The following is a 14,706-nucleotide window of genomic DNA, read 5'->3' as shown; positions in this document are numbered from 1 at the left end:
TAAATAAGGGACTTCAAGACTAGAAAGGATGGCTCTTTTGAGTTTATTGCATGAAGGAGTTATACTAGTCCAAGTTAAAAGCAGACCCCAAATGGTTACATTATGCAAGCTGTGAGGTTTGTAAACTTGTGACATGGGAAAGAGGGAAATTCTACTCATTGCAAGGAAATCCTCACTTAAGCATTAGTGAGCCATAAGCACTTAAAACGCATGAACCTTCAACTGATCGTCCTTAGCCTGTCCAAGCTCTACCAGGAACTAGCATATGTTCTTGCACTGGACACCCTGTAGCTGAATTACTTCTCCATATTCTGGATGTTTAATTACAGTACCATTGCAGGCAAATTTCTTCTTAAACACCTTCACTAGTTTCTTTTTATCATAATCATCAGTGATCCCTTGGACAGTAGTAAGGTTCTTCCTGCCACTTCTCTATTGAATTCTCTATTTTCTTTTTTTAAATAAGTTTTTATTGTAAAAATACTGTACAGAGGGGTTACAATTACATGATCAAGGTAATGAGTCCATTTCTCATCAAGCATTGTTGCCTCCTCCTCTTTTTTCCCCTCCCATCCCTTCCCTCCCACTCCTCAACTACACTCCTCCCCCCAATAGCATCTTGTACATCTCATTGTGCAATGTGTCCACCTGTATCCCTACTTAAACAATTTGGTTTATTTTCCCCTTCTGCTTCCCAAATTACACCAACACCACATACAGTGCAAACAGGGGTTATACCATGGAAGAGGGACATACAAAGCAAAAAGAAAAAAAAAACACATGGTGCTTTATAAATAAGTTAGAAACAATAGCAAGCAAGAAAGAAAAAAACACTTAGATATAATCCTTGGAGAGAGCAGGAAGCAGGTCATCACCCTTACTTGCATCAGCAAAGGGATCAAAAGGGTGGAGGTTCTGAATAGCAGACAAAGGATAAGATTCCTTTTCCTAAATTATATTAAGTGAAGTAAGCCAGGCCCAAAGAAACTTAGGTCCCATGATTTCCCTTATTTGCAATATCTAGTATATGTCTGAGTCAAGCAGAAAAGTTCAGATAATGTGATGTTAGGGTAATGAACCCTAAGATGTGTATTCAGATGTTTTTTTTTTTTCTTTCATGCGATTGTTTCTAACACATTTATAAGATTATTTCTTTGTTGCTTTGTATGTCCCTCCCCTATAGTATAACCCCTGCTTTCACTGTATTTGAGGTCAGTATAATATGTGGAGGGGAAGGGAAAAAACAAATAATTTAAATAGGGATACAGGTGGTCCCATTGCAACAATGAGATGTACAAGTCGTTATGTCGAAAAATGAACTATACAACTTTGGCCCAGGAGTTTGGTGGTTGGGGGAGAGAAATAGGAAGGGATAAGAAGGGGAAACAAAGGAGGAGGCAACAATGCTTGATAAGAAATGTACTCATTACCTTACCCATGTAATTGTAACCCCTCTATACAGTATTTTCAAAATAAAAAATAATAATAATAAAGAAAAGAAAAGATTAATTACGAGAACCTAAAAAAAAAAATCTAATGAGCCAGTTTGGAAAGAACTGTCCACCCAAGGGCACAGTGGGACATTTCAAAGAAAAGTATAAGTGAAGGTCAAAGGAAACATGAAGCTCAATAAACTTTAAAGACAGATGATCTCACTGGTAATCAGGAAATTCAAACCCCAGAGGACTTGAAGACATACATAATCTGCTAGGACTCAGGACTTGCAAGTCTCTGAAGTGATGGGTATTTTCCTAGAGTTCTGGTGAGAACTGAAAATTGGCTTGAAGACCTTGGAAGAAACCAGGGCTGCCGGGTAAAGTGGGAGATGTAAATTTTGTACATGGGCTGCCACACAACACCTCCTCTCCTGGCTATACAAGCCTGAAATATCTCTCTCATCATCTCTAGAAGAGGGAAACAATAGCCATCATCCAGGAACAGAAGACACTGGAAACATCTTAGGGTCTATCCCAGGAGAAATAAACTGTCCTGCATTCACAGAGACTGAATGCTCTAAATAACAAAAATGAACTACAGCCATATGTAGTAATTCAGGTAAATCTGAGAAACATAATGTTGATGTTCAATAAACCACTGAAAAATCTAGGAAGTATAATACCATTTTTATAAACTTACAAGATGCATTTATTTGTATTTATGTCACCCTAAAGAAAAAACAAAGAAGATGCTAATAATATTATTCTGAACAAGCTTTCTTAAAGGGAGAAATCCAGACTTCAATGTTACTGAGAATGTTATTTCTTAGGCCAGGTAGTCAGTAAGTGATATTCATTTTATTATTTGTCAGTAAATAATACATCTATATCCAAGATTCTCATTTGTCTATAGAGTATAATCAATAAATATTTAAATAGCTTTCTAATTTATTATGAAAGGATGTTTTGGCTATTATTTACTGGTAAAGATGACCTATATTAAACACTAAACTTATGTGTGACAACAAAGAATAAGGGTTCTGATAAATACAGAAATCCCTGAGACTTTTTGGTACATGTTTAAATTAGCTTTGTGTTATGGAGCTGAAAGGTGTGCCAGAGAGTGAATCTTTTCTCTGCTGACTGCAGGAAGGTGTTCATTTTCTGTCTGGATTGAGATTGGCACCCTTTGGAAAGCATGGAGGACAGCAGTCCTCCATTCCCTTAAGTGGTGTGTTCCCACGGGCTGCTTGAAATCCTCTTATTTACCTTCTGGGTGCAATCAACTTGTCCTTGTTGGTAAACAGGTTTGAAGAATTTTGTGTATGTAAGAGGATGGGTTCATAGTTACTGGAAGAAAAGTTGAGATAGAGCATGTTAGGATTTTGTCCTTCAGACATCCTTTAGAATCTGTGAAGAATCCTATAAACACTGAAACATTAACCTAAGGAACACACCAGGTTAGGATGAATAGTAAGACCGTGTTCAAACTCTGAAGATAGAGAGACCTCTAGATCTTAAATTGTTGATAATGTTGACTACATTCTTCAGCAAACATAAGAAGTCTTACAGAAAACCAAGTGTGGGGGCCCATATATGTAACCTCAAGAAAATTCTCCCAGGAGCAGGCAACAATTCTTGATAAGAAATGTACTCATTACCTTGCCCATGTAATTGTAACCCCTCTGTATGTTATTTTCACAATTAAATTAAAAGAAAGAAACAAAATGAAGAATTAACCCCCCCCAATAAAGAAAGAAAATACTCCAGAAAAGAGACTAGAAAAGAGAGAAAGAAAGACAATGAAATAGAAGAAGTGGTTAATTTGGAATATGATTTCTCTTGTTAGTAAGGATTTTGAACAAATAAACTATGGGGAATGATTATTTTTGAAGAAATTTTCTAACAATAGAAATGTGGATGATGGAGAATGAGTAATTTTAGAGCAAGAGAGTTAAAAATAAGATCCTAAAGCCTTCCTGCTAAATGTTGTTTGATATTTCAAGCTTGGGATATAGATAGATAGATATACATATATATATATATATGCATATAGAGTGATATATATGTATACTCACACATATACATAGGTAAACATATAAATGTACCTATGGATAAATGAATTATATATATGTATATATATATATATGTATATATATATATATATATATGGTCAAGACAAATGGCCACTGGCTTCAGTTGGATTGGTGCAGAAGTGATCAGCAGTTCCCTAAACAATTATCCAATCTGAGAAATGTCACCTCAGGTGATGAAAGACATTGATGAACTCTCTCCCATCTACCCAACCTGCTTCTTAGTAACAAGAAGGAAGAAGCTAAGATCAGAACACACCCTAACAGCAGGGAGGGTTAGGAGATCAGTGTTGAAGGTCCACACCTGTGGGACAGTCTACAGGAGGCCAACTCACCGGGTTCCAAAGCTCAAGTTTAACCTGGTCTTCCCAGTGGGACCCTGTCACTGAAACCCAGCAAGCAAATAAAATAGTTCCCACCAAGCCAGAAGTCTCACAACCCTACAAAGAACCAAGAAAGAGGAAGGAAAGGCTGGGAAAAGACATTCAACTGTACACACACAAACACACACACACACACACAAAGACACACAATATATGTACATTTGTATAGGTTTCTGCATACGTGTTTGTATATATATGCATATATATGTATGCATATATATATATATATATATATATATATACAACGGAAAATATACTTATGTATACATGTATCTCTAGAAGACCAATAGCCACTGGCTTCAGTTAGATTATTTCAAGCATGAGCAGCAATTCCCTAATTATCCAACCTGGGAACTGCCAATACACATCATGTGATGGAGGAGATCAAGGCACTCTCTCCCATCTACCCGACCTGATTCCTACCATAACAGAAGCAACAAGCTCAGATCAAAACGCACCCTAACCACAGGGAGTAGGAGCTTAGCGTTGATTGTCCACAACTGTGCTCAGCCTACAGGCAGCAGAATCACCAGGTTCCAAAGCACCAGTCCAACTTGGTCTTCCCAGTGTGACCTTGTCTCTGAAACAAAGCAAGCAAACAAAACAGTTCCTTAGCAAGCCAGCAGCCCACAACCCCAAAAGGAACAACAAAAGAGGAAGGAAAGACTGGGAAAAGACACTAGCCAGTACAGATTTGCATATACATGTATATATATGTATAAACTATAAATTATTATATATAACTATATATGTATATATATTCTCTGAGAGAACGCAATCACCAGAGCAAATCCCAGCAACAGCATGAATTCCGCGCACCTCCACAGTCTTTCGAGGATGCCCTCAACCAGACCCAGCTGCTGCCGAGGAGACAGAGGACCAAGGGCAGGATTCGTGCTGCTGCCTTGGCTCAAGGAGACCTGAAAAGCAATGGCTCCAGCGGTCCCAGAAGACCCTCAGATTCCATGCACAGCTCAGTCCCAAGGGCAAGTGAGGTCCAGGAAAACCAGGCGGGACAGCTGGCGCCAACCTCAGCCACCAATCCAGCCAGTCCCGTCAATTCCACAGAAGAAGCCGGGGTGCCAATGGTGCAGCTCAGCACTGACACCTCTAATTTCCCTGGGCTGCCGGCCTATTCGGGTTGGATGCCTGACCTGAAAAGGATATCCTCCTTCTCTTCACCTAGGCCGGGAGCCTCTGTGCCCTGGGAAGTGGGAAAAGGAGAAGGGGAAGGAGGAGGTGCTGAGGAAGGGGTAAAGGGAGATGAAAGGGAAGTGGGAAGGGGAGACGAAGGTAAAGGGGGACAGAGAGAGGGACAGGAAGAGATGGCCTTGCCTTTTGTCAGAAAGTCCCTGAAGATGCCACTGTACTCTGCACCAAAGCACGACTCCCTCGCTCCCTGGTGCCCCCAGGATATACGGGGGGTCCCTCAACACAGCACTCCATCCACTCCCAGGCCACCCTGCATTCTCCTAGCACCCATTTCCCCGACTTCTACCCCTTCTGCGCACCAGCCTCAAGGGAACACTCACCCGAGGACAGTGGTGCACAGTGGTACAGACAGGCTGTGGCAAATCCGCTGTTGCAAAGCATTCAAGGATCAAAAACCGGCAGAGGGTGAGTCCTGGCAAGAGCTGTACCTGCGGCTTCGCCAAGACCAAGATAAGCATGTGCAAGCAGCGAGCGCCTGCCCAAGCCAAGAAGAGCCAAGGCCAATGGACACAAAGCTCTTAAACCAACCTCCAGAAAAGCCTCCTGGCCCTGGAAAAAGCTCCCGGGCCAGGAATGTGTTGGAAGGATGCTCAAGGGCCATTCTCACTGCTTGTGAGAGACTGGAATAATGAGGAGAGTCAGCAGAGTCCTAAGAACAGAGTCTTAAATCCACTGGAGTCTGTTCTTATCAGAACATCGAGGAACACTTCATAAATGCATGAATGCAAATGCTATATGTCTATTGTTTATATATAGTAAATTAGGTATTAATTAATTAATTGGTAGACTAATATTTAATTGTATAACTTATCATTTTAAATTCTGAAACTGAGAAGGAAATCGAGGGAATAATGGACAGTCACTCGGCAGTCCTTCCCTCACTCTTAGCCTGGGCACAAGCAGTGACCTGCTCACTGCAGAGGACTCTGGTGACCTGCTGGGACAGCACTGATCCTGCAGCCCTCTCTCATCTCCCACAACTGGATATGCTGTGTGCACATGTTCCCTTTTGCGCTGGAAGTCACAATATAGCTTAGGCTAATACTGAGCTGGTAAATCCCACCACTACAGCCAAAGATGAGAATTATTTGAAAAGCACTAATTTCTAATATTAACTATGCAATTTGTAGTGTTCAAATACAGTGGACAAATGATAGAGAAGAAAATGGAATCAGAATGAGTATTTATTAAACCATATGATGCATTATCATCCCATCAGCCAAAGGAGCCATATGGCTGCCTATGCAATTCCATGGCTTTTCTGCAATATCCCTAAAGGGTATCAGAAATGCTTGGCTCAGAGAGCACAACAGTGACTTACTATCCTGACTTCTCTAGTTTCTTGCTCTCATATTCATTCAGAAAAGCTGTTTTGCAAATCCCAATAAAGGCTACACGTGACAGTTCTGCTACACCAGTCAGGGTGGTTTTTGTTCAGGGTTGTATCACTATGGGAGGAACATGTGTGTGTTGAAAGCAGTAATAAACACCAACATCCTCAGCCTCCACCCTGCTGATTTTCAATGTGAAATCTGTGCCTGACCCACTCCACTGAATCTGTCAGGGACCCCAGAATATCAGTTGGAAACCAAATAGATTAGGGCTTGTGGAGACTTGCCTGGCTTCTGTAGGAACCAGTACAAATAGGTGTTTCCATCACTATATAAGACTCTGACTCGACCTACAGGTGATGGAGACTGGCTCTCCCAGGGTGACAGGTAGAGAGAGTGGAGTCTGAATCAATATATCATCTCCACTGGATCCTAAAATAATTAGAAAAGTGGACAGGGTTAATTACAGGCATCATGAGACATTTTCACAATTATCTTATTGCAGACTATAATTTTTTTTTAATTTTTGTTTCATCCAACAAAATGTTCATTAAATACATGATGATATCACACATACACACACACATCAGAATTTGTAAAACAGCATGATTCTTTGCTCCTTCTGGAATCTTCCTCACTCTCAAAGACACATATGCCACTTTTTGCACGAGTGGACATAAGACACATGGGGAGCAGAGCTCAGCCCCTCCCCATCTCCTTCCTCAGCTCTAGTGTGTTCTTACCTGATACCCAGAGCAAGAGCAGCCCCAGGAGCTGAACAGGGCACCTCATTTGGCAGTAAGCAGTGCTGGTCAGTCCAACCAAGCTTAGAGCTGAGCTTTTATGTTGTACTTGCAAGGAGCTCCTCCCTAGGGAGCAATATGCAAATGTCCTGGTTGTGCAATGGTGAGAGACAAACTGTCAGGTGAGATGGAAACAGACACTGGCAAGGTGGGGCCTCTCCTGTGAGCAAATGACATTAACTGGGACCAAGTAAAGCAAGAGAAATCTAATGTGTGTTCCCTAGAAAGGGAATGCCTTCATGATTCCTCCTGCTCTTGTCTGCTGCCTAATTCTTCAACCCTTTCTGGTATGATTTACAGTTTTCTTGATAAGGATGCATTTCCATAAATATTGAGTCGTTCTTACTTATTCTCTAGACATTTGTTTAAAAGTTTAGGTCTGGTCATTTTATTTTGCTTAGTATAAACTATATGTAATGTAGAGAGCAAAAATAAAAAATGGAAAATGTTTAGCACAGTTATAAACTTCAGACAAACCATGGAATTCAGTATCAAGTTATTTAAAGGCAACTCCTCCAGTCCATAACAGAGGCTGTAATATACCTAGGTGACAGTCCCAACATGTGGCATTATAGTTTGTTTCCTAGACTTGACCATCACATGTGTTGAAGAGAGAACTTTTATTTGGTTTCAGCTTCTTGTTTCTGAAATCCTTTTGAGGTCTTTTCCCCTCATAGGTTCAGCGCCCTTCCTATCACTTCCTTTGGTTCTAAATGTCTTCTAGTTCTGCCAGAATATGTCTGCAGATACCAATTTCCCTTCATTTGCAGTTAGAAAAACAATGTTTTTTTTTGCCTTCAATTTTAAGGTATAGGGTCATGAATACAGTATTCTTAGTTGGCTTTTCTTGTCTATTGATTGTGACATATGCCTTTGTACTATATTCTAACCTCAAATGTTAATGATAAAATTAATCCAGGACTTTATTGAATTTTCCTATGCAAATAGACATAATTTTCTTCAAGATTCTCTTTTCCTGTATAACAGCTTTTTATATGTGTTTACCTGATTGTGATTCAATAGAATTCTTTAATGCAAAAATAAATCTCATTTTAAGAGTTATTTTTCAAATATTTTCAGCTTATTTTTATCTTTTGCTTTATAGATTTTTATACACAGTCTTACCATAGTAATCACTAAATTAACCTATAATTCTCTGAGGAATTATCTGTTCAATTTTTATTGATTTTTTACTAAAAACTTATATTGTTATATATTCACTGATTCTTCTGCCATAATCAAGTGATAACATATCTATTTAGTGCATTGTTCTGTTGGGTTCTAGAATTCCCAAACCTGATTTTTACACCAATGTAAATTTTTGCCTTACTTCTCCTCTACCTGTACTTTCCCTCCTCTGTATTCTTCCTAGGCAGTTTGTATTACTGGACAAATTTGTATGTTTAAAAATTCAAACGCATTTGTTTCCCCTTTCTCTCTCACATGCCCAAGATGGAGAATACAAGTTTAACATACTTTCAACCCAAACAGGCAGTTACCTCTCATCTCTTCAACCCAGGAAGTTATTAAATCTCTGTCAGACAAACAGAACTAAAGAGATGTGACAACAGTAAACTAAGAGATAAGAACCAATTGTGCTACCATTTAGTCTTGGGATAGACATCTTTCATGTAGCCTGTAGCAGACCCCTTGAGCAGCCTCTTAAAACTGGGACCTATTCTCTGATTAGTAGGATAATAGAGCTTTGATTTCAAATCTTCACTATTCTTCTCATTTGACATGTTACAAATAATGAGCCTTAATTTCTTTTTCCTCAACACACTGCTGCCATTTTTTTTGTGAATTCATGGGACCAAACTTTGGAAACTCAACAATATAGAAACTGTTTTGAGAGAAAGAAATAACAAAAAGATGAGTGGTAGTGTAAACCACCAAAATCATTTTGATACATAAGCAAACATTCCAAACACATGAGCAATCCTTGGGAAAATGTGTCCTTTCTTGTGGTTAAGTGGGAAGAAACAACCTGAAAACTTCCTTCCTCATTGTAACAGCATTGGAAGGACACAATATAGATTAGAGGGATATAATTCTTCAATCATCATCTATGGATGTCATTCGTTATCTAGACATAACATTCTTGAATGTTTTTATTCTGAATAATCTAGGACTATGGCTGAATGAGTTAGTGAGATGTAGTCTTCAGTTAGATGTTAGTGACTCTGAACTGGAACTCCACCACCATTCCAGAAAATCCTCAATGCCAATGCTCCCCAGGTTTCACTGAAGAGACTTCAATGTCACTTGACTTGGGGCTCTAGAGATTCAGTTAGTCTTTATTGTGCTATACTTTTTTTTACTCTTTGTTTATAAGGCATAATAAAAACAATCATCCTAAATTTTGAAAGCTGGAAGAAGGGGAAGGGAAAGATAAAAGAAGTTAATCATTTAAAAGTTAAAGGCCCAAAGAATGAAAATTTGACAAAAGCTTTCTGAAAGTTAATTGAAATACTAAAACCTGAGTAGCCACTCACACATAAATTAGAAATCTTTAGTAACAATGAATTTATAGACTGCTAACCCCAATCAATTCCTTAACACCAAATACATTGTTTACAAACAGCCACACTTGACCGCTGTATGTACAATCTAACTTGACTCATTTCTAGCTAATATAGAATTATTGCAAGAACTTTTTGTGAAGGCTGACAAAAATGCTCTTGGTGTTTAGATCCAGAGAAAAATGGTCCTACTTCTATTCAGTATTTTCACTGATGGATGTAGGAACTTATCCTAGGACATGATGTTTTTCTTTTGTTATGTGTCATGACTCAATAAACAATTTGATTTCACAGAGACTAAAGTTTTCACAGAGACAAAAGCTTTAAAGCTTTAACAGGCAGTATCTCTTTTTCTGGTTAATGCCTTCCCTGGACATTGTTGGGACATATTGGGCAGAAAGAAATGATGGTCAAGGAGGAAAGCTTGTCTTCAAATTCTCAGTTCCAGTTGGATCTCATCTTCTTCAATTGTTAATTTCCTGGGATCTGGGAAACACCTGCTTGATGGTCATAGAAGAAGGAGATGCACTGTTATCTTCTCTAAACCATTGATTTCCTAAATCATGGACTTTCATGAGCTTATTTGAATAAAAAGAAAACCCTTTCTTTTGTCATGAGATGAGCACTATGTATGTAGATGACAATGGTGCTTGACATATTATTTTGCTTCCTGGTTCCAAAACAGGAAAGAATACAAAATTTTTTAGGAATTCTTCAGTATTCTTATGATGTACTATTTAATGTGTCAGCTCTTTTTCCTCAATCACATTTATGGTCACAGAGATCTGGGGTCCTGTAGATGAAAATTGTATGATTGGTGCTTCTTTAATTTATAATTTTAATTCATTACTTGAGAAATAAAATTCCAAACTACAATATATCAAATTATGTTCACCTGGATATTCAAGAATTATATTTGTATATTATTTTTAATAAATTACCTACTGACCTGACTGTATGGCTAACTAATCACTCAGAATAGTGGATTCTCTCAGACTTTCACATTTTCCTTTCCCTCTTAAAGAATGAAAATTTCACCTTCCTTTATTTTTCTCATAAGCTATTCCTTTTGTATATGTGTAAGTTTGATATTGAACACCAAGTGAGAATTAACAAAATGAAGGAAGTCATGCTCAATGAAAAATCACATCTCTAATCCTTCTGTCACATTGCTGGGTATCACAGGTACTGGGTATCACACTCACTTGCTGTATGCTTGTAGTTAAGGTTTTTTCCCCCGCTTATATTAGAATATCAAATCGTTTTTCTTCTTTATATGAAATATATTCCAAATAATTCTTCAATTTATTAACAATATATACTTGTATCATCTGTTCACAGAAAGCATCCTTCTTTTACAGTGGAAAAAAATCCACTGTGTGTGTGTGTGTATGTATGTGTGTATATGTGCATGTGTGTGTGTACAGGTGTGTGTGTTTATGATCAGAGAGAAAGAGAGAGCGAGAGTGAGATGATTCTTCAGTCACACCTTATGTACAGGCATTTTATTTGTTGCCAATATTTTTCCTAGGGTCGAGAAGTTTATCTTCAAGGACGTTTCTTGCAATATATGGGATATATGTTAAATGATAAAATCATGCTGCTTTGTAGATTTTGTTATGTTTTATTTATCATTTTTAGGATTGTCTCTTCAGATGTTCTCTCTATTATTTCCATTCTTTGCATTAACTCTTGAAAAAGTTGCTGCAGGTTAAGATGTAAACCAAGAGAGTCTGGAGGAAGATGGCAGAGGAGAACATGGGGGCTAAATAAGCTCTCAGGTAGAAACCAGTTTTACTGTTCCAGTGGCAAATCTAAGGCTAGAGTCACACCAAGTATGCTATCATAGTACAAAGAGTTTGGCAAGAGAGGAAAATTTCAGGCAACTTGGTTCCAGAGACAGATTCAAACACTGTAGGGTCTGTGGTGGTGGCAGCAGCAGCTGCTACCATAGCCAACACATCTACAGAAGGAGTCCAAGACAAAGGGACCAGAGGCAGTGTAAAAGCAGATTCTATCACCACAAGAAAGAACTGACAAAGAGTGAAAATCTTCATCCTGCTGACCATAGATAGTCACATTCTGTAGGTGGCCCAGAAACCAAGGGAAAGGTGCTAGTACCCTCAAGATATCCTCAGTACTTCTCATAGAGCAGCAGTGGAATGGTAGCTCATCCCTCATCCCTGGAGAAGAACTCCATCTTTGATACTGAGAAAGACCAGGCCAGAACAGCTAACATCTAACTCAGGCCTTAGAAAAAGGAGCCATTCAACAGGTCATAGGAAACTGACCTTTGGGGCTCAGCTCCACCCCTGGGGAAAGTTGTCTTTCCCAAGCAGAGGGAGCTCCACCTGGGCAGGGCAGACTGTCCTCAGTGGGTAAATAGACCCAAAGGCTCACCTACCCATGCAGCATAGGCAGCAACACCAGCTGCTGGAGGGTAAAAATAAAACAATTAGAAGCTTGTTTCACGTAAATCTTGAGAATAGCTCCAGGCTGGCCTGCTTGACTCTCTCAGGAGATAGTCCATCCAGGAGAAAGCTACTGAAAGCTGACTTTCCACAGCGCTGCCTAGAACCTTGCTCCCGCACAGCAAGTCTAAGCTGGAGAAAGCAGCCACATGCCTCTTTTGTGAGAGTCAAAGTAGATAACACTCACTGAAACAGCCTGAGAGGATTGTCGTAAAGACCCAGGTAAGGCAGAGCTTCATTTTGCCTTCTCAAACAAGCTGATTTAAGAAACTAACCAAACCACAGGAAAACCAAACACCACAAGCAAAACAAAGACGCCACCAAGAGACTGGTTACAGACACAGGGGAGACACAAGGTTTCCCCCCCTCAAAAAAAATTGAAGAACTCTTTTTTCTGCCTAGTTTCGTTAAAAAGGTTTTTTTTTTGGTTTAAAAAACTGTTGGTTGAATATTATACTTAATGGGGAAAAACTAAAACCAATTCTAAAATCAGGAACATTGCAAGGATGCCCACTGTCTCCACTCCTCTTCAATATAGTCCTGGAACCCTTAGCAAGGGAAATAAGGCAAGAAAAAGACATTAAATGGATCTGCATAGGGAAGGAAGAAGTTATCCTATTCCCTTTTTGCAGATGAGATGATTATCTACTTTCATGATCACAAAAATTCCATCCCCAAACGCTTAGAAATTATAAACCACTTCAGCAAAGTAGCAGAATACAAAATCAACCCACAAAAATCAGTCGCCTTCCTGTACACCGACAATGTACAAGCAGAGAAGGAAATAAAGGAAACAATTTTATTCACAATAACAACCCCCCCAAAAATATTTTGGATTTAACCTAACCAAACATATAAAATAACTATTTAATGAAAACTATAAAAACTTAAAGAAAGAAATTATAGGGGACACTAAGAAATGGAAAGACCACCCCCCACACACACACACTTCCTTTACAGCCATGCCTTTCCACCATATATGGCGGGACAGCAATTCGGGAAATAAACTTCTGCCTGAATAGCTTGTGGTGTTCTCTTCATCAGCTTCCTAATGAAACCTACCTATTTAATATGTCTTATATATGGTGTCGTGACTCGGATGGAGTTTTTGAGTTGGAAATGTTAGAATTTCCTAACCACCCCTTCTCTGTGAACCAAACTGCCTGGAGATACCACACAAGACTTTTCACCAACACCATGGCTGGCCTTCACATCCACATCCACACCACTTTTCTACTCTGCTCTCCTAGCATTGACCATGTGGTGGATGCGCCATCTTGCCATCATGGGAGAAATTTGTTCAGTTTGCAATTGTAGTTCAGTGGCAGCCAGTCTACCTTCAGTCCAGATCCAGTTCATCTCTTCCAGTCTGGAAGACAGGACTCACTCCTGCCTAGACCATCCTGACTATCTCCTCATTGCTACTGTCACCCTCATGAGATCCTGAAGTCTTCATCCAAGAAATTTGCCTCCTCCAGACTTCATCTAAGGAATCACACCTACCAAATGACAGCTGTTGCCGCTGCCTTCTCCCAGAGGGGACCACATCTCATCCTTATACCCCTACTGCCGATGCCCCTTGCCAGCAGGAAGTAGCCAGAGAGAATCTTTGCCCTTTTTCATAATTATGAAAGGCTGGAATGTAAGATCTGAACAGGGACACCTCCCTCCCTCTTGAAAGTTTCTGCCCAGTATCTGTTACCTAGGTAACTGGCAGACCTGGAAGCAGTCACCTTCTCCTCCTGCTAGGTCACATCCTGGACCAGCTCTGGTCACATGCCTCCATCTGACCTTAGGAGATTCCCAGGCTCTGAGGTCACATCCAGATCCAGTGTGGCATATATTTCCCCCCACCTGGCCACACTTCTGCCTGTCCCTGGCCTAGATAAGTCCTAGCCCAGAGGTGGGTCACGCCCCCCCCCTCCTTTTCAGCCATGCTTCTCCACCATGTATGGGATGTGGGGGCAGCAGTTAGGTAAATAAACTTATTCTCCTGCCTGAAAAAAAAAAAAGAAATGGAAAGATCTTCCATGCTCTTAGATAGCAGAATTAACATAATGAAAATGGATATAATGCCACAATTGATACACAAATTCAATGCAATTCCTATTAGAAACCCAATGATGTACATTTCTGAAATACAGAACACGGTCCAAAAATTCATATGGAACAGCAAAAGACTTAGAATGTTCAAAACAATTCTAGGCAAAAAAGTCAACATGGGAGGGATCTCCATACCAGACTTCAAACTCTACTATAGAGCCATACTAACAAAGACAGCATGGTACTGGCACAAAAACAGACCTGAAGACCAATGGAATAGAATACAAGATCCAGAAATAAAACCACACATCTATAGTCAGCTACTGTTTGACAAAGTAGCCAAAGACATACAGTGGAAGAAACAGCTTCTTCAACTACTGGTGCTGGGAAAACTGGGAGGCTACATGCAGAA

General features: G+C 39.6%; 1 pseudogene; it reads right to left on the bottom strand.

The window, feature by feature from the left end:
- Window positions 1-201: 201 nt before the first annotated feature.
- On the bottom strand, window positions 202-2,836 carry LOC122114166 (annotated as a pseudogene).
- Between the last annotated feature and the right edge of the window lie 11,870 nt (window positions 2,837-14,706).

This window comes from Dipodomys spectabilis, unplaced genomic scaffold (assembly GCF_019054845.1).
Source record: "Dipodomys spectabilis isolate Male_0828 unplaced genomic scaffold, ASM1905484v1 ptg000106l, whole genome shotgun sequence".
NCBI classification, from domain to species: Eukaryota; Metazoa; Chordata; class Mammalia; order Rodentia; family Heteromyidae; genus Dipodomys; species Dipodomys spectabilis.
This window is presented reverse-complemented; position numbering and strand designations above follow the sequence as displayed.